The sequence below is a fragment of the Pleurodeles waltl genome, chromosome 7 (assembly GCF_031143425.1).
Source record: "Pleurodeles waltl isolate 20211129_DDA chromosome 7, aPleWal1.hap1.20221129, whole genome shotgun sequence".
Lineage (NCBI taxonomy): Eukaryota > Metazoa > Chordata > Amphibia > Caudata > Salamandridae > Pleurodeles > Pleurodeles waltl.
The window spans coordinates 932,701,100-932,725,565 of NC_090446.1; positions in this window are offsets into that span (position 1 = coordinate 932,701,100).

Genomic DNA, 24,466 nt, shown 5'->3' on the forward strand with positions numbered 1-24,466 from the left:
TGACCACTGTGCTATGCTCTACTCCAGTGGTTTTTAACCTGTGGTCTGAGAATCCATGGGAGTCTGCAAATCTTACTCAGGGGGTCCACTACTGTTTTACCAAATAAAATAATATTACAATTAATAAAGTATATATTAATAAAGAAGTAAAATTAAACATTTTAAAGCTTTTTCTATATTTGATTCTCAATCAATCTAGTTTTATAAAGCAATGCTAATCACCTTATAGGGTATCCAGGCGTTTGCAGGTCCCGGAGGCTTATTCGAACAGCCAGGTCTTGATTTCACTGTGAGCTTGTTGTCGATGATTCTGAGATTTCTGGTGTGGTCAGTGGGAGTGGGTGTCGGTCCTAGGTCTGCCTGCCATCAGGAGTCGTTCCATGTGTAGTTGCTGTTGCCAAAGATCAGTACTTCTGTCTTGTCTGTGTTCAGATGCATGCAACTGCTCTTCCTCCAGTCAGCGACGCTTGTTATATATCTGTGCAAGTTGGTTCTGGTGCTGGAGGAGTCATCAGTGACTGAGATGAGTTGGGTGTCACCTGCATAGGAAATTATGTTGAGACCATGTGATCTGACGAAGTTGGCCAGAGGGGTCATATATGCTTTGAAAGGCGTGGAGCTGAGGGATGAGCCCTGGGGGTGGGTACCGAAGGTGATTTCCTTGGGTTCAGAGGTGAAAAGTCGGAGGTGGATCCTCTGGGTATTTCCAGTGAGGAAAGAGGTGATTCATCTGAGCATGTCCCCTTCAATGCCAATGTGGTGGAGTCTTTCAATCAGCATGTGGTAGGATACGGTGTTGAAGACTGCTAAGACGTCAAGGAGGATCGAAGCTGCTGTTTCTTCTCAGTCAATAAGGGATCGGATGTCATCAATGGCTGCGATCAAGGCAATTTCCGTGCTGTGATTGCTGCAGAAGCCAGATTGGGAGGCGTCGAGTAGCTGGTTCTGCTCCAGGTATGTCATGAGTTGCCTGCTGATGATCTTTTCCAGTATCTTCGCTGGGAATGGGACAGGGAGATTGGCCAGTAGTTTTTGGGTTCGCTGGGGTTGGTGGAGGGTTTTTGAGTAGTTTCCAGTTTGAGTGGCATGTTTCCAGGCGTTAGGAAATGTGGTGGTTATAGAGGTGTTGTGCAGTGTGGTGAGTTCCTTGCTGATCCTTTGGTTTCCAAGGATAAAGATGTAGTGCAGGCATGGACCGATGGGAGCACTGGAGTGGATGGATTTCATGGTGAAGGTGATGTCCTGGGTGGGGAGGATGTTCCAGGTGGTCAGTGTGTGGTTCATGTCAGTTACGGTTGTGGCATAGCTGTCAAGGAAGTCCATAGGTGTGGTTTGGGGTTCGAAGTTTCTGTATATGGTTGCTATCTTGTCATGGAAGGAGTGGGCGAGGTTGTAGCACAGCTGTTGTGAGAGTGTATTGTAGTTTTTGCTGGCAGGCGGGTTGGAGAATTCCTTAACGATGTTGAAAAGTTCCTTGGTGTTGTTGCCGCTGGTTATGATGCATGCGGCAAGGGCTGTCTTCTTTGTTACCCTCAGCAGGTGGTGGTAGAAGTTGAGGGAGGTCTTGATGGCTGCTCTGTTGGAGGTGTCCTTACTGCTGCACCACCTCCTCTCCAGCTGTTTGTGGCCTTGTTTTACTGTTCTGGGTTCTTAAGTGTACGGATTTTCTTTGGATGTTGCTCCTGATGGGGACGATGTAGACGGTGCAATTGGTGATCTAGGCGTTGAAGTTTTTCACTCCCTCTTCAAGTTTGGTGGCGGTAGTGAGGTTAGAGGTCTTGAGGGCGTCCGCCCAGCTGGTTTCTGAGATTTTGTTCCACCTCCAATGGGGGGTAATGGTCATCTTGGGGGTGGAGGTGCAGAGCCTGGAGATGGTGAAGTGGACAATGGAATGATCGGTCCATGTGAGTTCTGTGACGTGGCTGTATTTGATGCAGTTGCTGGAGGTGAAAACAGGGTCTAGCATGTGTTCTGCGGTGTGTGTGTAGGGTCCTGGACGATCTGGGTCAAACCGAGGCTGCTCATACTGTTGAGGTGGTGTGCATGTTGTTGTTGGGGTCATTGATGTGGAAGTTGAGGTCGTTGAGGAAGATGTAGTCCTTGGAGTCTAAGGCTGGGGGGGAAATGAAGACTGCGATGGTGTTGCAGAAGCAGGAGCGCAGACCAGGGAATTGGTATGCGATGGTGCCTCCGATGGTTGTTTTGTCGTCTGTGTGGAGCTTGAAGTTGAGATGTTCCGTGGAGGGGGGGGTGTTTTCGGTGGTGGTGGTGCACTGATCTGTTTGTGTATGATGGCTGTTCCTCCTCCCGGCTTGTTGGTACAGTCCCGGTGAATGATTTTATATTAATTGAGGATCGCTGTGGCAATGTCTGGGGCTGATGTGGGGTTGAGCCAGGTCTCGGTGAGGAAGTCTGTGTCGGGTATAAGGGTGGCAATGAGGTTCCCTAGTTCGGTGTAATGCTTGCGTAATGAGCGTGTGTTCAGAAGAAAGCATGTGAAGTGGTGTTTTTGTTCAGGTGGTGTGTTTGGGGAGGAGCTGCTTGGTGGGCTGGTGTGTGTGCTGTGGCAAGTGATGCTGCAATAGTTAAAGGTCCTAACATGGAGCTTAGGTCGGCACAGTTGCAGTTTTTGTTGCGGCGTCCGGGGTGGAGGGTGTAGAGCTCGGCGATGGTGTATCTTGGAAGGGGAAGGCCAGGGGTTGTAGTTCTGGACATGGTCCAAGTACAGATGGGCGCAGACGGGCTTGCCTTTGGTGAGCCTTTGGCACACCATTGGTGCACCTGCTGCACGCATCTGCTGCACAGTCGCGCTGTGGCCTCCATTAAGTAGGTCCTAGGGTGGTCAGGGCTTCTGCTGGCAAAAAGACGGTGAGTCGGAAAATCCGGTCAGAAAAACCCCAGCGGGAAAGCCCAGGCAGCTGCGGTGTTATTGGATCAGTCTGGAACAAGCAGGAACTGGAAGCCACAGGCAAGTGGCAGGCTAGGTGTCCAGGTGCCTATTTTGTTAATTAAATAAAATATTGAATTATTTAAGCATTTAGTGCATACTTGTTTTTGTAGTTTTGTGTATTGTTTTAAGGTTCAAATCATAGAAACTGCTCAAGACAGGGATCCTCAGCTTCCACTAATGTCTCGATGGTGGTCCCTGTATTACAGTAATGATCTAGTGGGGATTCTCAGAAGTTAAAAGCTTAAGAAATGCTGCTCTACTCCGTTTACAACGTGACTGAAGTGCAAACTTACACCTTGGCTCATAGTTCGTTTGTATAATGTGAACTGCTGACAAACACCTGTGGGCCGTAATCCATATGACAGGGCAGCACAAACCCGGAAGCGCAGCCTAGCTGCTATGTAGAACTTCTCAGATTTCTAGCTGTTTAACAAGTCAGGCGAAGGAGCCTCTAAGTGGAGCAGGGTGAAACTGCAACAGAAAATATGCCCGGCACCAAAATAAAATGACTCCCATAGTGAAATAGCTAAAAGAGTGCTTCATGTTTTCAAATTGTGGCAGTTTTCAACTTGTAAAGACATGCTGCGTAAGTGTTTTGCAAGCTATGAGGGGACTGTCTGCATGGAATTGAGCTTGCTGCAGTCAAAGTGTGTTTTTATACCAGGGAAATCAACAGGAAAAATTGACCAAGCAGACCATAAATAGGCCCACACACTGCCAAAAAACCCGCCCGCACATTGACCTGTCTGACAGGCCAGTAGGACACTGCCTGATTGCCCTACAGGCCAGTCCACCCCAGAACGCTTGTGAACAGCCATCTGTAGAATGGCCTAGGTGGAGCGTTAGGCCGCTGAAGTTGTCTGCTATTCGTGTGAGTTTACCTCAGCCGCCTGAGGTGAACTTGCACAGTGGTGTCTTGACAATAGCCAATGTTAAATGAATCTGTGCAATAGCGCTTTGTCCTATAGAAGCAAAACAAAATGGGGTTTGTGGGATTTTCACCAGTGCTACATATCATGGGACTGCCGTACTAATTAGCAGTGCTTTAAATGGGGAGGTGCTGTCCGGTACTGTGTATGTGCACTCCTTTAATGTAAACCTGCACTACTCAGCACTTGTGCAGTGCATTTAATGTGAGAGTACCAGCATTTGTCAGCACAGCTGCAATACATTTAATAGGAGAGTACCTACACTTCTCAGCACATCTGCAGTACATCTAATGGGAGTACCAGCACTTCTCAGCACAGCTGCAGGACACTTAACGGGGGAGTATCAGCACTTCTCAGGGGCAGACACGTACTCTAAGGAGGGAGGACTTGCACTTCTATATTTCCATTTAAAGCACTGAACGAAAATACTACTTTTACCAGAATGTACCCGACTGTAGTTGAGTACATGGGCTGAGTATTAATCTCTCGTGGCACCCTGCGTGCGCCGCACCGTCTGAGGGCGGTTGTCTTCTGACCCCCTTCCCCTTGCAGCGCTATGCCAGAACCCAGGCTCTCCTTGCATCCCCCACCCTGAGTGCTGAGTCATGCTTGCTGGCCTCTTTCAGAGCAGCTTCTGCGCTCAGGGAGGGGCGGTTCTCGGAGTCCTTTGTCACACACTAGCAGCACCTGCCAGCTTCATTCCAGGGAACCGGATGCATAACGAGGGATCTCCCGAGGATAATTACAGCATGCTGGAGGGGGAATATACTGCGTTCTGGCAGAGAAACCTGGACACTACCTAGCCTGCAGGGAGGAGTCACGGTTAGCACAGGAGTGCTTTAAATGGGCCGGTATTGCCGCCATTTGAGTACTCACTTCAATTAGAAAGGGAGAGCACCGGCACTTCTCAACACCGATGCAGTACGCTCATGGGGGTTTACCAGCACTTCCCTGTAGCAAAAAGGTAGTCTCGGATAGCGAGTACCTGCACCCCATTCTTACATTTAAAGCACTTGAAGGATTTACTGGACACATGGCTAGGACAATACAGCAACTACTGGAACCACAGCAGGGGTAATCCAGCAAGCACTGGGAGGCAATGCTAGGCCAATATACTACTAGGAGACACATCTATGGCAACAAAGGGGGCTGCTGGGAAACGATAAAACAGTTACTGGGAGACACAGCTAGGGCAATCCAGTGGCGTAACAAAAGGCCCCGCAGCCCCCGCGGTGCGGGGGTACCGAGCTCCAGCCCCCCCCCCCCCCCCCCCCCGGTGCAATACACGAGCCTAAGAGCTTCTGAGTGAGTCCACAGTGGGACCCCCTCCTACTTTGCAGAGGGCCCCTCAAGTTGTGTGACGCCAGTGGGGCAATCCAGCAACTATTGAGAGACACAGCCGAGGCCATTCAGCAACAAGTATTAGGCACTGCTAGGTCAATACAGCAACTAGTGTAAGGCACTGGTAGGTCAATACAGCAACTAGTGTAAGGCACTGCTAGGTCAATACAGCAACCAATGTAAGGCACTGCTAGGTCAGTACAGCAACCAGTGTAAGGCACTGCTAGGTCAATACAGCAACTAGTGTAAGGCACTGTTAGGTCAGTACAGCAACTAGTGTAAGGCACTGCTAGGTCAATACAGCAACTAGTGTAAGGCACTGCTAGGTCAGTACAGCAACTAGTGTAAGGCACTGCTAGGTCAGTACAGCAACCAGTGTAAGGCACTGCTAGGTCAATACAGAAACTAGCAGGAGACACAGCTAAAGCAATAAAGGGTCTACCAGGATACACAGATCGGACAATTGTTATAATGTGTATTCATGTGTGGGCATGCCTTTAATATGAAGATGTAATGGAGTGTACACATGTAAGACTTATGAATTGGAGGGTTCTAAGGCTGTTACGAAGGAGAGGGAAGCTGTTGGTGTCTGGCTATCCAGGCGCAGGATTTAATCTGCTGAACAAACTTCAACTAGCCATTATCAAAGAGTTTCAGCCTTTTGTATTTCCATTACAACAATAAAACAATTACCGGGAGACACAGCTAGGGCAAACCAGCTACTACTGAGAGCCGCATCTGAGGTAAACCAGCAACTACTGAGAGCCGCATCGGAGGTAAACCAGCAACTACTGAGAGCCGCATCTGAGGTAAACCAGCAACTACTGAGAAACACTGCCAATACAAAAGAGGGTCTCCTAGGGAATATAGCTAGGACAATGCAGCAACTACTGGGGGACACAGCTAGGGCAATGCAGCAACTGCGGGGGGACACAGCTAGAGCAGTCAAGCAGCTATTCAGAGATGCAATCAAGGCACTCCAGCAGCTAATGGGAGACTGAGCTTGAGCAAAACACTTTTGCAAAACCAACTGACCTAATTCAATGTTAGAAGATAACATCTTTTAGAAGATAAATTCTTTAACAAAGGCATAGAGAACTGAACAAATGGCAGACAATCCGATTTAGTACAGGAGAGCTAGATGTCCTAATAGAAGAAATATTCTAGAACCTGAGGCTGTTCCAAAAGTTCAGTGTGCACATAAAACCACTATACAGTCAGAAGTGCAGCGACAGCACCAAGAACAATTAAAGAGTTTAAGATAATACCAAATGACATGCACAGGTCAGTGCATGGAAAGATATATGCCCACAAACTAGCTGCTGGGATTGGTGGAGCTCCCCACCCCTCACTCCCCCCCCCCCCCCCCCCCACCAGCACAGAGAAGGAGGTGTAATGGACATGCTGGACTTATAAAGCATGAAGGTTGGAGAAGGGGAAATGGATTCAGAAGAGCAATTAGACTGGGTGATTACCAACAAGATATCTGAATTGATAGAGGTATTCAACAAAAAATACACATCATGGTAACCAACCTGACAAGCAGAAATACGTATGGATAATCATTTCACCAACCCCGTCCACCCCAAAGGGTGTGTAAGATCTATAACAAGCATTTGCAATGCAATAGGTCTCCCATTTGCGAGAGTTAGAGCTATTGGCACTGTAAATGACAATGTATTTTACCCATGTGTTTTGGTTTGTAGATGAGTTCTGGTGTTGCGTTGTGGATCTTTGCCTGTCAATGCGGAAAAGAAGCAAGAGGTCTTACAGCTAGGAAAGGGCCTATGAAAGCAGAGTGTATATGTTGGATAAATGTGTGAATTGTTAAAGGGCATAGGTCCCGACCTGGAGCCTCATCTTGCCAAGGCTGATAAAAAGGAGCTCCCCTTAGGTTGCTATCCAGAGTAGTGGAAGCAAGGAGAGGGGGAGAGAGGTGGCTAAGACTGTCCCAGCTGAAACAACACAGAATGGGCCAACAGTAAGAAACACGTGGGGAAGTTACAGCAACAGTGGAAGCAAACGGCAATCATGACAGTGGCAAGCAGCAAAAAAGAAGGAGGCAACCGCAACAACAAAAAGACACCGTTGAAGTGGTGCATTTTGTTTGTATGAAGGAACTGTGTTTTCTTAGTTTTTGTGAAGTCTTTTTTACAGAAACAGTCATCAGTGGAAGTATATCATGTGGCAAAGTACTAAAGTGCGCTTTGTATAAACCACCAAATTAATTTGTGAAGCTTTCCAGTAAAGAACACGAAATTGCAGTTTCTTTAAAAATATGTTAACTACACTGCTAATAATGTAAACATATCTGAGGCATTAGAAACAGTTTGTGTGCTTAAGACAGCCCTATTTTTAAAAAAAAGAGACATCTAATCTTTTATGACGTGATTAGGGACGAAGAGTCTGCGCGTGGTAGGTGATGTTTGAACAGTTTATAGGGCCATGTGAAAGTATGAGTGTATGTTATCTAGTCGCAGTTTGAGCCTTGCAGCAGCGCTGGGACCTGTCTGTGTGTCTCTAAGAAGACACAGCGTGCACACTGAGCCCTCTCCCCACTCTAGGCACTTCCCATCCCGTTCAAGTATTATGTTTTGTAAATCGGTCTAGGAAAGTTGAAAAAAAGCATGATGGCTCTTGTCATTGTCAGTGTGCAGCTGAGGCTCAGCTCAGAAGGGGCTGCTGTGATCCGGGGCACAGATGGTCCGACCGTCAGACATGCAACGAGTTTTAATCGCATGTGATTTATCCGTCATTCTAGGACTACCAGAACTGTATCCGGGGCACATATAGAAGTCTGCACATATTTTTTGGGCCATCGTAAAAATCATATCTTTGAAGCAGAACATTGGATCGTTGGCACTTGAACTGCCAGTGAAGTTAATTCAATGCCCCATCTATGTAAGTAAATTTCCCTAGTTCCCGTTAGAGCCAGGTTCACACATTACAACCCCCCGTCTACATGTCCAATGGTTGGCTGCCATCATAGCATCTCTGAAGAACAGTCCAGCCCCTTCGCCCCCCCTTTCAGACAGGTCACAGAAGGCTTGGAATGCACTGGGGCTCCGATGCAGAGGGAAAGTAAACAAGCATTTGCAATGCAACGGGTCTCGCATTTCTCCGAGTTAGAGCTATTACCAGTTGTAAACTCCCAACCGGATTTTTCTTGCCACATTAAATGGCAAAAAACAGCTTGATCGCGCTGCTACAGTTGCTTGTAGTGAAACCTATCGACAAAAGTGCAATTATCTATGTAACCGGCAAAAGTGCAATTAACTATGTAACAGGGTTGATGTCATGCAAAGCGCTTGACTTCTGCCAAGCAAGATCGCGCTGCGAAAAAAGATAAAAAGTAGTCCACAAACCGGACGGAAAACAGAGAGCCTCGTATGTTTTCAGTACTTCGTCGCTGCGCTCAAGAAGGGATACCACCGGAAAAGGCATGACGTATGCATGCCTTCCACTAATGAAAGCAAGCAGATTTTAAAAGGCAAGCCCACAAACCAATGAGAGACACTGACGTGACATGCACAGGGCTCCGAGCCCTTTTCTAACTACTAAAGTGTCTGGCAAGCAATATGCATGTGCAAGCTCATGCAACGCAGGTTGACTCTAAAAAAGCAAGCCGAGGCACGAGCAGGCTAAAGGGAGTGCTTTTGTTTTTAGCTACATCTCGCGAGCTAACTCGCAAGCTAAGTTTATAAATTAGTACTGGAGCTGAAATGATCAATTTAGGCAGTGGGCCCGTACTGTGGTGTACCTGCTTAGAGACGAAAGCCAGGGGGTGCCCTGGCTCCCATGTGACCAGCAGACAGCCCCCTCAGTGCGGACTGATGATGGAGAGCATCTGTCCAATTTATTATTCCTATGTAATAGAAGCATGTCTCGTGCGCCCTCACTTTGTGACCTCCTTCTGTAATACAGTTTAACGTTGCTTTATAGCTAGGACTGTGCTATCTAAATAACACATTAAAGTTGTTTTTCTAAGGTAGGCAATAGTTCACATAACAAGTGGGTGCCCTTCCTCCCACCACTGGGGACTGCACACAGGCACACTCAGTGCAGAGAGCCCACAAAGAGCAATTGTGACCAAGAAAACCTTATTTACAGCCTTGTTTATAACGAACCGATGCTAAGCTGAGAGCAAGAATGCTCTCTAATGATTCGAACACGAGCAGGAAACAAAGAAAAAAATGTTGGAAACGGGTTCACTGGCCAGAAGATCGCTGCGGCCGCCCAGACCTGGGCCCTGGTTGTCGCACAGTCGGGTCCTGCAACAGGCTGTTGCGGCGCTGCCACTGTGGATCACCCAACGGTGATAAGGCCTTCCTGGGGCCATCGGAGCTGCTACCGGCAGGAGGTGGAGCCTGAGGATAACTGCTGGTGGCGACCGGCACCTTAAAGACCGTGTGTGGCCCAGAACGGAGCAGGGGAGAAGTGGGCATTGCGGTAGCAATGCTCAGACAGGAGTGAGAGCGTGGCTGCAGCCCGTGTCGAAGAGGCTGGGATGGCCCTGAGGAGCATTGGAGAAAATGGGGGAGGCTATAAAGGCTCTTAATAGAGACAATAGAGACAAGGCCCCGGGGGATGGTTTTCCTGTGGAGTTTTATCATTTGTGCTCGGTGGTGTCGAAGGAGAAATTATTGAAGGAATTCCTTGAAGCACGGGGAAAGGGCATGTTGGCAGAAACCATGCACCAGGGCATGGCTACTCACAAACATTTTCCCAAGGGCCACAAACTTTGGTCAGTGATGTGATGGATTATGCCAGCAGAGTGGCATTCAAGGGTTGTGGTTGTGGGAAGCTGGCTCTGCATATACTATAACAAAGTGAGATATAGGCCCTCATTATGGCATTGGCGGTAAATCCCACTTACTGCCACGCTGACTGCTTCCAATATACCGCTGCCACGGCAGATATCCGTTCACCATAGTATGACACACACACACCAATCCGTCACTATTCAGCAACACACACAAATCCGCCACACCAAAGGTCAGTGATAAACTGTCGGTCTCCAAACCCACACCGTTACGCCAACAGAACAACGCCCACCACATTGTGACCCACGAATCACCACGGCTGACAACCATTGGCGATGCTTTACATACCGCCGCACTCAAAGTACACACACTCAAACAAGACAACACCACATTGGACGATTCAAACAACACACTCCTTGTAGGAAGTTGGCTCTGTATATACTATTTCAAACTAAGAAATAGTGTGCACAGAGTCCAAGGGTTCCCCTTAGAGGTGAGATAGTGGCAAAATTAGATAATTCTACTGCTCTAATTTGTGGTAGTGTGGTCGAGCAGTAGGCTTATCAGAGGGTAGTGTTAAGCATTTGTTGTACACACACAGGCAATAAATGAGGAACACACACTCAAAGACTTACTCCAGACCAATAGGTTTTTATATAGAAAAATATATTTTCTTAGTTTACTTTAAGAACCACAGGTTCAAGTTTTGAAGTAAACACATAAAATGCAAGGTACATAACACAGGTAAGTTAGGAACTTTGAATAAAATCAATATCATATACAGTCTTTGTTAAAATGGCAATAAGCTATTTTAAAAGTGGACACACTGCAAAAATCATCAGTTCCTGCGGGAGGTAAGTAAAGGTTAGATTGTGAGGTAAGTAAGACACATACAAGTCTCAGTTCCTGGGCATAGGCAGCCCACCATTGTGGGTTCAAGGCAACCCCAAAGTTAGCACACCAGCAGCTCAGGGCCGGTCAGGTGCAGAGGTCAAAGAGGTGCCCAAAACACATAGGCGCCTATGGAGAACAGGGGTGCTCCGGTTCCAGTCTGCCAGCAGGTAAGTACCCGCTTCCTCAGGGGGCAGACCAGGGGGGTTTTGTAGAGCACTGGGGGGGACACAAGTAGGCACACAAACACACCCTCAGCGGCACAGGGGCAGCCGGGTGCAGTGTGCAAAGCAGGCGTCAGGTTTCAGATAGGAATCAATGGAGGGACCCAGGGGTCACTCTAGCGGTGCAGGCAGGCACAGGGGGGGCTTCTCAGGACAGCCACCACTTGGGCTAGGCAGAGGGTCGCCTGGGGGTCACTCCTGCACTGAGGCTCGGTTCCTTCAGGTCCTGGGGGCTGCGGGTGCAGTGCTGGTTCCAGGCGTCAGGTCCCTTGTTACAGGCAGTCGCTGTCAGGGGGAGCCTCTGGATTCTCTCTGCAGGCGTTGCTGTGGGGGTCCAGGGGGGGTCGTCTCGGGCTACTCACGGGCTCGCAGTCGCTGGGGAGTCCTCCCTGTGGTGTTTGTTCTCTGGGTCTCGAGCCGGGGGCGTCGGGTGCAGAGTGTGAGGTCTCACGCTTCCGGCGGAAAATGTGAAGCCTTTGAAAGTTGCTTCTTTGTTGCAAGTGGCTGGTGTTGAGCAGGGCCGCTGCTCACGGGTGTTTCTTGGTCGTTTAGTCCAGGGCAGTCCTCTGAGGCTTCAGAGGTCGCTGGTCCTTGTTGGATACGTCGCTGGTTGCAGGTTTTCGAATCAGGAGACAGGCCGGTAGGGCTGGGGCCACAGCAGTTGTCGTCTTCCGTCTACTCTGCAGGCTTGTAGGTCAGCAGTCCTTCTTGTTTCTTCAGGTTGCAGGAATCTGATTTCCTGGGTTCTGGGGTGTCTCTAAATACTAGATTTAGGGGTGTGTTTAGGTCTGGGAGGGCAGTAGCCAATGGCTACTTTCCTTGAGGGTACTGATACCCTCTTTGTGCCTCCTCCCTGTGGGGAGGGGGGCACATCCCTAATCCTGTTGGGGGAATCCTCCAAAACTAAGATGGAGGATTTCTAAAGGCAGGGGTCACCATCAGCCCAGGACACCTTAGGGGCTGTCCTGACTGGTGGGTGACTCCTCCTTGTTTTTCTTATTATCTCCTCCAGCCTTGCCGCCAAAAGTGGGGGCAGTGGCCGGAGGGGCGGGCATCTCCACTAGCTGGGATGCCCTGGGGCGCTGTAACAAAAGGTGTGAGCCTTTGAGCTCACCGCCAGGTGTTACAGTTTCTGCAGGGGGAGGTGAGAAGCACCTCCACCCAGTACAGGCTTTGTTCCTGGCCACAGAGTGACAAAGGCACTCTCCCCATGTGGCCAGCAACATGTCTGGTGTGTGGCAGGCTGGCAGAAACTGGTCAGCCTACACTAGAAGTCGGATTGGTAGGTGTATGTTACAATAAATTGTACACTGGCATCAGTGTGCATTCATTGTGCTGAGAAGTTTAATACCAAACTTCCCAGATTTCAGTGTAGTCATTATGGAACTGTGGAGTTTGTGTTTAACAAACTCCCAGACCATATAGTCTTATGGCTACCCTGCACTTACAATGTCTAAGGTTTTGCTTAGACACTGTAGGGGCCGAGTGCTCATGCACATATGCCCTCACCTGTGGTATAGTGCACCCTGCCTTAGGGCTGTAAGGCCTGCTAGAGTGGTGACTTACCTATGCCACAGGCAGTGTGAGGTTGGCATGGCACTCTGAGGGGAGTGCCATGTCGACTTAGTAATTTTCTCCCCACCAGCACACACAAGCTGTGAGGCAGTGTGCATGTGCTAAGTGAGGGGTCCCCACGGTGGCATAAGACATGCTGCAGCCCTTAGAGACCTTCCCTGGCATCAGGGCCCTTGGTACCAGGGGTACCAGTTACAAGGGACTTATCTGAGTGCCAGGGCTGTGCCAATTGTGGAAGCAAAGGTACAGTTTGGGGAAAGAACACTGGTGCTGGGGCCTGGTTAGCAGGGTCCCAGCACACTTTCAATCAAAACATAGCATCAGCAAAGGCAAAAAGTTAGGGGGTAACAATGACAAGGAGGCATTTCCTTACACTCCTGACACCCATACACCACACCACACCCACACAACCACACCACTATAAAACACCCACCCACATTACCTACAACCCTTTACGACTACAAACCATTGGCACAAGACAGACAGCACGACCACAGACAAAACCAGAGCCACACACTACCTACACCTATACCCCACCCAATCACCCCACATCACACACCCCAACACATCACCTTACACACCCTCACTTACACAACTCACACAACACCCATGGCACCACAAAGACACCCCAGATTCTCAGAGGAGGATCTAAGGGTCATGGTGGAGTAAATCATCGGGATAGAGCCACAGCTATTTGGAGCACAGGTGCAGCAGATATCTTTGGCAAGGAAGATGGAGCTATGGCAGAGAATCGTGGACAGGGTCAATGCAGTGGGACAGCACCCAAGAACCAGGGATGACATCAGGAAGAAGTGGAACGACCTACGGGGGAAGGTACATTCCATTGCAGCAAGACACCAACTCACTGTACAGAGGACTGGCGGTGGACCCCCACCTCCTCCCCTACAACTAACAACATGGGAGGAGCAAGTCTTGGCAATCATGCATCCTGAGGGCCTAGCCGGAGTAGGAGGAGGACTGGACTCCGTAAGTCAACTCTATACTACTACTACCCCCTACCTGCATACCATCACATACCCCCATCCTCACCCTCACTCCCATCACTCATTTCCCACACACCCCACCACCACAACTCATTCATTCCAATGCCAAGCCCTGCATGCCATACCAATGCATGGACACCACTCACAGACCTGCATGGACACCTATCACTAAAACATGCACACTAGAGAGAATCAGCTAGCCGACCACATACCAACTTTCACAAGTGAAAGCTGCCAGGGCAAATCCAACCAAAGAGGGCAAGCCACTGATGCACAATATGTCAGACACAGAAACAATAACAGCATTTACATCCCCACAGGTATCCCAGCCAACGTCAGAGGAGAGGAGGTGCCAGCAATATCCAGTCCCCCAACTGAAGAGGCCCACAGTGATGACAGCAACTCTGGTCGCCTGGATCTGGATGACCAACCTGGCCCATCAGGGACCTCTGGACAGTTGGTTACCCGAGCCCAGTCACAGACAACCACAGAGCCTCCCCCATCTGGAAACACCACCACAGCACCCACCCAGCGTACCCACACCTCTGTCCCCAGGGCACGTCAATCAGCAGTGTGTCCACCACTACAGGGACCCCAGGGCACACCTCAAACCCATGACAATCGGGGACCTGGGGTCAGTGGCAGTGGGCACACGGTTCGGGGATAGAGGCACAGGACAACTGGGAAACTGTGAGGAGTGCTGTGCTCCAGGGGGAGGACAGGCTCAGGCAACCGACTCTCCAGGAGGCACTTGCAGAGATTCTGGGAGCATACCAACATTCCCAGGACACGATGGGCCAGATCCTGGCCAATGTGCAGGAGAACAGGCGGCTGCAGGAGGGACAGTACCAGGGGATCCGGGAGGACTTGCAGGCCATCAACACCACCCTGGTCTCCATAGCAGAGGTGCTGGCAGACATGGCCAATATTATGAGGGAGGTAGTCTCACAACAGCGGGCCCCTGTCACTGGCCAGACATCTGAACTGCCTTCCACCTCCGCTGCCGCTAGTGGACAGGAGGCGCGCCTCAGGACTCACAGGCCATCAGCATCCCTCCCCCTGCAGAAGGAGAACCATCCAGCAAATGTTCCCTGTGATCCAGGTAGAAGCCAGAGACTATTGCCATGATCCCCGCCAGGAAATTAGACTCTCCTGATTGTCACCCTTGTGTCCCACTCAGTCACCCCGTCCACTTTGAACTGCCATTGCTCCCCTGCTTATGTCCCCATGGACAATGCACCTGTGCTACAGACTGGAACTATACCCTGGAATTTCCTCCATCATCACCCCATCCCATTGCACTTGCCCCTCAGTATCTTAGCACTTAAATAAACACCCTTGAAAAAAAATAGAAGTATGGAGTATGTCACATTTTTTAAGTATGCATACGTTTAACCATGTAAAAAAGTTGCAATTCAACTGTACAGTAAATGAACACATATGAAAGACCTGTAGTTGGCTGCACCAGGAGCTGTTGTGAGACACCAACACCTGTAAAATGAATTACCACAGGGTACAGTAAGTGGGCATAGAAGTGGGAAATAACAGCATAATGGCATGCCAGTGCCAAATAATTTCAAAATAATTCTTCTGCCCTTGTCCTGGCATTCCTCACAGGGGTAAGTAGCCATGATAGGTTGGGGTAACCAGAGTCACCTGCAAATACTAAGGGACAACATTTAGCCACGCATTATCCCATAGGGCCCACACCATACCCATACCCCAACATCTACTGGGTAGGAACCAGGGCTCACCTATTAGCCACACCCTGTGCCTCTGTAGTTGGCCCATCACATTTGGGATGCTGCTATTCCTCAGGACAAAGGTATCTTTCACCGACCCAGGATACTTAGTATTGACATGGGAGATGTATTGGTCTGCCAAGCACACCATCTGTACATTCATTGAGTGAAAATTCTTGCGATTTCTGTACACCTGTTCATTTTGATGGGGGGAACAAATGCAATATGTGTTCCATCAAACGCACCAATTATGTTGGGGATATGTCCCATTGTATAGATGTCAGCCTTCACTGTGGCTAAATCTTACACCTGAGGAAATACAATTTAGCTGCACATGTGTTTAAACAGGGCAGACAACACTCTGGTCAGAACAATTGAGAACATTGGCTGTGACATTCCTGCTGCCAAGCCCACTGTCACTTGGAAATAACCAGTTGCCAGGAAATGGAGAAGTGATAGAACTTGCACAAGAGGGGGATCCCAGTAGGGTGACGGATAGCAGAGATCAGGTCAGGCTCCAATTGTACACACAGCTCTGTGATTGTGTCCCTGTCAAGTCTATAGGTGAGGATGATGTGCCTGTCCTCCATTGTTGCCAAGTCCATCAGGGGTCTGTACACAAGGGTATGTCTCCATCTCCTATTCATCCGCAGCGGTAGCAATCTAAGGGACAAAAGAGTGAGGAGCCGGTCACAAACTGAACAACGGGACTACAATAGTACGATGCATGATGTCAAATTGTAATGGGTCAATGAGAATTGTCCTGTATTTCCAAAATTAAACAGTGACACAGTAATTATCCAGGGCTGATTCCCCCCCGCCCCCCCTGAAATGGTGTCTGCCTGTCCTGTGTGGAGGGACGGGTGGAAGTGAGGTAATTCCGTTGATGTTGTGCGCCGTTGCGGGAGGTGCCCGGGAACAGCCGTGCAACTCCTCATTGGTTATAATTGGGCCCTATGGGTTACAGTGGCCAATGGTGATGTATGCTGGCGGTAACGGTATGCACCGCCGCGGACATCACTGCCATTTTCTATCATATTCCTCACTTGCTACCTGACCTTCAACAGGAGAGGACCTACACTGCATGTGCTGCTGTGACCTGTGTCTGGAACCTACCATGTGACTGGGGAAAGGGCCCCTGCCTTCACTTCTGCGGAGTTGGAGAGACTGGTGGACGGGGTCCTACCCCAGTACGGACTGCTGTATGGGCCTCATGTGGCATGAATGTATGGAGTGGGGTGTGAAGGCATCATGTAAGGGGGTGGGTGGATGTCCCCTGAGCGGCGTACAGGTTGTGTGCTGGGCCTGTGTGTGTAAATGGTGATGTGAAGGGGTATGGTGGGCCATATGTGTAACAGGCAGGACTGTCTGTCTAATACTATTTTCCTGTGTGTATTCCCTCTGCAGGTCAGCGCCCATTAAAAGAAGGGTATAATGGACGCCATCGCCAAGGAAGTGCGGACCCTGGGGGTCTATGGCAGGCGGAGCACCCACTGTCAGAAACGGTGGGAGGACCTGAGATGCTGGGCATGGAAGACGACAGAGGCCCAGCTGGGGATGGCCTCCCAACAAGGAAAGGGAGCCCGTCGAACCCTGACCCCACTGACGGCCTGCATACTGGCAGTGGCCCATCCTGAGCTGGATGGGCGCTTGAGGGCATCACAGCGGCCACAAGGGGGTGAGTACAGTGCCCATCATTATAACTTACACATGGTGGGGTGGTATCCGGGTGGGGGATGTGTGTCAGTGGGTGCCACTAGGCCAGGCCTGACACTGCAGCATAGGTCCCATGGTGGCAAGGGTCCAGAAGGGATAATCCTGCTACCTAGCTCGTAGGCATCCACTACTGGTCAAGACTGCGTGAGTCCCAGGTGTGCTGGATTTGAGGGTGTGTGTTCCTCCACATGTTGGCTAACAGTATCACTGGTAGTGCCATGCATAGTGCGTAGGCATGTACCCTGTGTGTGAGTGTGCTGTGTACGCCAACGATGGTGTTGGTGCAGCCATTGACGAAGTATATCCTTTGTCTCCCCCCCCCCTTTTTGTTTGGTCACCCTGTCCTTATGTGCATTAGCATCATCTGGCGGAGGAGCAGAGGCACCAGCGACGGAGGGAGCTGCATCCCACAGGACCGAGGAGGCGGAGTCCACCGACGGTTAGGGCACCAGTGGGGCTGAGGGCGAGGGGAGCACCACAGCGGAGACTGGAGGGGACAGTTCAGACACAGATACCTCCTCCGATGGAAGCTCCTTGGTGGCGGACACCTCTGTGACCACCCCAGCTACAGGTACATCCGCCACCCCCATACCAGCAGCGCCCTCTCAGCAGCCCCTCAGCGAGTTGCCTGTGCCTGTTCACCCAGGAGGGTGGGCATCCCCCTCGCCTCAGGCCCTATCCCAGTTAGCCCTGCTGATCTGAGTGAGGAGGCTATTGGCCTCCTGAGATCAATCTCTGTAGGGCAGTCAACCATTGTGAATGCCATCCAGGGGCTGGCAGCCCAGATGCAACAGACTAATGCATTCCTGGAGGGCATTCACACTGGCTTGGCAGCCCAACAGAGATCAATCCAGGCTCACGCATCCTTTCTGATGGCAGCCATTATCCCTGTTTCCACCCTTCCCCCTCCAACTTCCTCTTCCCAATCCCATCCCCCTCAACCCCAACCTATCCCAAGCACACAGGCAGACGAGCATGCACACAAGACAACACACAAGAGTGGCACAGGCAAACACAAGCATCACACATCATCCCACAGGCACTCACACAAACACCATCCAGATGCAGACATACCAACATCCACAATTTCCACTGTCTCTCCCTCCTCCTCCTCCCCATCTCCCTCCCAGTTCCATCTACACCTGCATGCACTACATCCTCATCCACTACCAGCACCACTACCACACCTAGCAGAACACACACTTCACTGGCAGACACCTCCATAACAGCCATGCACACGTCCCCTGTGTCCTCTCCCACTGTGTCTGCCCCCCCTCCTAAAGTACACATACGCAAGCACTCAGACACCCAACAGCCATGCACCTCACAACAGCATCCAGCCCATGCACCTGCACCCCAAATCAGCAGACCGACACCTCCTACAACCACTCCCTCTTCCTCCACTCCCAAACCTTCTCCCTCTTCCCGCACCAATGTCCATACAAAGCTTTTCCTATCCACCATTTACCTCTTCCATACACCTTCCCCCACCCCGTCCTGCACGTCTGACCAGGGTGGCAGAAACCCAGCCAAGCACCTTAGCCACCCAGTCCACGGGCCCAGTAGTCATCACACCCACTCGTGGTGGGAAAAGATCCAGTGCATGGCCTGAGGGGGCAGGAACTCTGACGGAGCCCCCGCCACCAACCATGGTTGTGCAGCCATCCGAGGCTGCAGGGGATGGGCTGGAGCTTCCACCCACCAGCAGCAGCACCACCACCAGTGGGAAGCCATCCAAGGCTGCAGGGGATGGGCTGGAGCCTCCCCCCACTAGCAGCAGCAGCACCACCACCACCAGTGGGCAGCCATCCGAGGCTGCAGGGGATGGGCTGAAGCCTCCCCCCACCAGCAGCAGCGCCACCACCACCAGTGGGCAGCCATCTGAGGCTGCAGGGGATGGGCTGCAGCTTCCCCCCACCAGCGGCTGCAGCAGCACCACTTCCACCACTGAGCAGCCATCACCGCCGGTGGACGGTATGTAGTCCTGCTTCCATGGGCTGCTGTGTGGCCTGCCCCCTGCAAATCCTGTGGGTATGACACCGACCTGAGAACTGTGACCTTGCACTCCCTAGGATAAAGAGCACAGGGTACAATGCCCCCTCCAGAACCAGTGGATAAGACACCCACCAACCCCAGCCTCCCCAGGATCAAGAGCACAGGGCCCGATGCCCCCTCCAGAACCAGTGGATTTGACATCCACCAACTCCAGCCTCACAGGGTACAATGCCCCCTCCAGAACCAGTGAATAAGACACCCACCAACCCCAGCCTCCCCAGGATCAAGGGCACGATTCCCCCTCCAGAACCAGTGGGTAAGACACCCACCAACCCCAGTCTCCCCAGGATCAAGAGCACAGGGCATGTTGCCCCCTCCAGAGCATGTGGGCAAGTCACCCACTTGAGAGACTGTGGCCTTGCAGTCTCCAGGACCAAGCACAGGGCATGTTGCCCCCTCCAGAGCATGTGGGCAAGTCACCTACTTGAGAGACTGGCCTTGCACTCCCCAGGATCAAGAGCACATGGCATGTTGCCCCCTCTAGAGCTTGTAGGCAAGTCACCCACTTAAGAGACTGTGGCCTTGCACTCCCCAGGACCAGGCACAGGGCATGTTGCCTCCTCCAGAACCAGTGGTCTTGTTCCATCTTCCGGCTGAGGTGCCCCCTCATCCCCTGTCCCTGTGAGGTGCCTCCCTATTGACCAACTGATGCCCCGGCAGTGTTCTCTCTGTTTTGATGCAGGTGACAAGTGGGGCCTTGGACTTTGTCCTGTGGCCATGTGGCCCACACAAACCGAGGGCTGGGCAGTGTCCCTTGAACTGTACAATTGTAATATCTGTAAAATTGGCTAAGTTATTTTTATACTGTGTCGATATTATTACACTCACTTTAGTAAATTATTTTTGTCCTTGCATTATTCAGCCGATTTAGGGGAAATAACTTGTTTTCTTGTGCATCTGGTTGTGTGTATGGTGTTGGGGGGAGGGTGTTGTGCGTTTGTGTGTCACTCTCTTTTTCCTCCCCCCTCCCTTCTGTGCTAGGCGGCTGTAATCACTGTCTTCGTCTTCACCGTCGTTGGTGTTCGTGGTGAAGCAGCACGTAGAGAAGCATGGGAAAGACATGTGGCTCGGGCTCAATGGCGGCATGGTTGTTCCCTGAGTCTCCAATGGTGAGTCCTTTCACTTCTGAGGTCTGTTTCCTCCAGGCTTTTGATGTCGTTGGTACCGCCCCTGAAAAGGTTTCCAGGGTCTTAATATGGTGGGTGGAACATTGACTTCCGCCTGGCTGTAGGCCGCTACTGCCATGGTGGCTGTTGTTTCCTCCCTGGCGGTCGGTGTGGTAAAGTGGCTGTCTATCTGAGATCTATCCGCCATGGTCATAATTTGGCGGTAATTACCGCCAGCCTGTTGGCGGTATTACTGCCACTTTTACACCAACCGCCAGGGTTGTAAAGAGGGCCATAGTGTGCCCAGAGACCAGGGGTTCCCCAGAGACTTAACAGAGGCTAAAGTAGATAATACTAATGCTCTCTTTGTGGTAATCTGGTCGAGCAGTTAGGCTTATCAGAGGGTAGTGCAAAGAATTTGTTGTACACACACAGAAAATAGAAGAAGCAAACACTCAATGGCTTAACTCCAGACCAATGGTTTTTATATTGCAAAAATATATTTTCTTAATTTATTTTTAGAACCACAAGATTCAAAGTGCAGGTAAGTACCAAAACGTTTCGTATTTCACACAGGTATCAAAAGTACTTTGTTTCAAATAGGTGAATAATAAAGTTTTTGAATTATTGGCAAAAAGCTATTTAAAAAAATGGACACTGCATTATTCAAACAGTTCCTTGGGGAAAGAAAAGTTACATTTGTTTACAGGTAAGTACAACACTTACAGTCTCAGTCTCTGGATTTTAGGAAATCCACTGGTTGGGGTTCAAGTTAACCTCAAACACCCACCACCAAAAACACGGGGCCAGCCTGGATGCAGGATTCAAAGGTGAGCAAATTTAACGTGGGCTCCTATGGAGATGGGGGTACTCAGAATCCGGTCAGTCAGCAGGTAAGTACCCGCGTCTCGGAGGGCAGACCAGGGGGGATTAGAATAGCACTGAAAGGGCCACAAGTAGGCACCAAACACACATACTCAGCGGCGCAGGAGCGGCCGGGTGCAGGGTGCAAACAGGACGTCGGGCTTTCAATACTGGTCTATGAGGGTGTCACTCAGAGGCTGCAGGCGAGGTCCAGGGGGGTGTCTCGGACACACCACCGGTCGGACAGGGAGGAGGGCCGCCTGCTGAACGTTGAGGCACCGGGGCTGCAGGTGCAGTGTATTCTTTAGGCGTCGGATATCTTCGTCTGGAGCTCGCGGTCAGGGTGTCCTCGGGATTCCCTCTCCAGGCGTCGTCGTAGAGGGGTGAAGAGGTCAACCCAGGGTGGGCACTTGCTTGCAATCACCTGGGGACCCTCTCTTGCTGAGTGGACCACCTGGACACGGGCCCTGGGCATAGGGTGCACAGGGGTCAAGACTCAAGCATCTGGAGTGAGGTGAGAGTCCTTAGCTGTAGGTTAACAGATAGAGCCATTGTCCTTTGGAGTTCTTGGTCCTTTTGGGTGCAGGGCAGTCCTCTGGAGTTGGCAGAGGTCGCTGGGCCCGCTAGACGTGTCGCTGGTCTTTTTGCTGGTTCTTTGAAGCAGGAGACAGGCCAAAGCAGTTGTCGTCTTCAGTCTTCCCTGCTGGCGGTTCCAGCTTAGCAGTCCTTCTTCTTGTGAGTCACCAAGAATCTGGTGAGCTGGGTTCAGGGAAGCCCTTAACTACAAAATTTAGGGGCGTTACAGGGTCAGAGGGCATTAGCCAATGGCTACTGTCCCTGAGGGTGGCTACACCCTCCTTGTGTCCACTCCCTTTGGGGAGGGGGGCACATTCCTATCCTTATTGGTCCCTGTCCTCCAAACCAAGATGGAGGATTCTGCAGGAAGGAGGTCACTTCAGCTCTGGACACCTTAGGGGTCGTCCCAGCTGACGTGGTCACTCCTCCTTGTTTTTCTTAAGTGTCCTGCCAAACTGGCTGCCAAAAGTGGGGCTTGTCTGGGCGGCGGGCATCTACACTATCTGGAGTGCCTTGGGGCACTGTAAGACGAGGCCTGAGCCTTTGAGGCTCACTGCCAGGTATTACAGTTCCTGCGGGGGGAGGTGTGAAGCACCTCCACCCACAGAAGGCTTTTTTCTAGCCTCAGAGAGCACAAAGGCCCTCACCCCATGGGGTCAGAAACTCATCTGCTAGCGGCAGGCTGGCACAGACCAGTCAATCCTACACTAGAGGATTGGGTAAAGTACAGGGCGCATCTCTAAGATGCCCTCTGTGTGCATTTTTTAATAAATCCCACACTGGCATCTGTAGGGGTTTATTGTGCTGAGAAGTTGGATACCAAACTTCCCAGTATTCAGTGTAGCCATTATGGAACTGTGGAGTTTGTTTTGACAAACTCCCAGACCATATACTGAATATGGCCACACTGCACTTACAATGTCTAAGAATGGACTTAGACACTGTAGGGGCATATTACTCATGCAGCTATGCCCTCACCTGTGGTATAGTGCACCCTGCCTTAGGGCTGTAAGGACTGCTAGAGGGGTGACTTACCTATGCCACAGGCAGTATTTTGTGGGCATGGCAGCCTGAGGTGGATGCCATGTCGACTTTGCCATTTTCTCCCCACCAACACATACAATCTGCAATGGCAGTGTGCTTGTGTTAGGTGAGGGGTCCCTTAGTGTGGCACAACACATGCTGCAGCCCTTAGGGAGCCCCCCTGGTAACAGGGCCCTTGGTACCTCTGGTACCTTTTACAAGGGACTTATCTGTGTGCCAGAGGTGTGCCAATTGTGGGAACAATGGTACATTTTTAGGGAAAGAACACTGGTGCTGGGGCCTGGTTAGCAGGATCCCAGCACACTCTCATTCAAGTCAGCATCAATTCAGGCAAAAAGCCGGTGGGGGGGGGGGGTAAATGCAACAAGTGCCAGCTTCCTACAGGGGGTGTAAGATGGGTTTAGGGGAAGCATAGTATATACATCTAACGTCTGAATTGTGCAATGTGAAAACAAAAACTTGGGAATAATCCTAGCTTCTCCACTTAACAAAATTGTGTGATCCTAGGCAATTGTTCTATTTCACTTTCCCTCCTTTATTATTATTACATATAAGGATCTCGAAATACATAACTTCATGATGTGTGCTGTACAAAACCTTTTCCTGTGTTTGATTTAATAAACCATAATGTTATGCATCTAGAATATAAACCCAGGCTACCCAATAGTGCACATAACAATTGACTTGCTTCTTACAGACTTTGGCCCTCATTCGGACCTTGGCGGGCGGCGGAGGCCGCCCGCCAAAGTCCCGCCGTCAAAATACCGTACCGCGGTCGCAAGACCGCAGCGGGTATTTTGACTTTTCCCCTGGGCTGGCGGGCGGCCGCCGAAAGGCCGCCCGCCAGCCCAGGGGAAAACGACCTTCGCACCATGAAGCCGGCTCGTAATCGAGCCGGCGGAGTGGGAAGGTGCGACGGGTGCTACTGCACCCGTCGCGTATTTCACTGTCTGCTATGCAGACAGTGAAATACTAGCGGGGCCCTCTTACGGGGGCCCCTGCAGTGCCCATGGCATGGGCACTGCAGGGGCCCCCAGGGGCCCCGCGACACCCCCTACCGCCATCCTGTTCCTGGCGGGCGAACCGCCAGGAACAGGATGGCGGTAGGGGGTGTCAGAATCCCCCATGGCGGCGCAGCGAGCTGCGCCGCCATGGGGGATTCAAATGGGCAACGGAAAACCGGCGGGAGACCGCCGGTTTTCCATTTCTGACCGCGGCCAAAGCGCCGCAGTCAGAATGCCCAAGGGAGCACCGCCGGCCTGTCGGCGGTGCTCCCGCCCCCGTTGGCCCTGGCGGTGCAACACCGCCAGGGTCATAATGAGGGCCTTTATATTTTTACTCTTTTGCTGCAAGATGATTTAAAAAAGAAAGGTATTTCTAAATGCAAGCTGTTTCTTTAACTTAACCTTTAAATACATGCTTAACTGTTCAGTTAACATCTTTTTAATATTACTGCTGCGTCAGTTCAGTGGTGCTGTTGCCTAGGGGGTCAGGTGTAAAGGTGGCTAATTTGAGTATCACTGCGCTAGGGAATTGTTTTACTTATGGCTAAGCCTGGGGGAGGACCCGGCAGATCCCTCTTCATATAGGATGCTCACCATGCACAATACTGACCTCAAGATACTGTACATGATTCTAGCCACTAGACTGAGAAGTGTTATACGAGATTTAGTTCATGAGGATCAG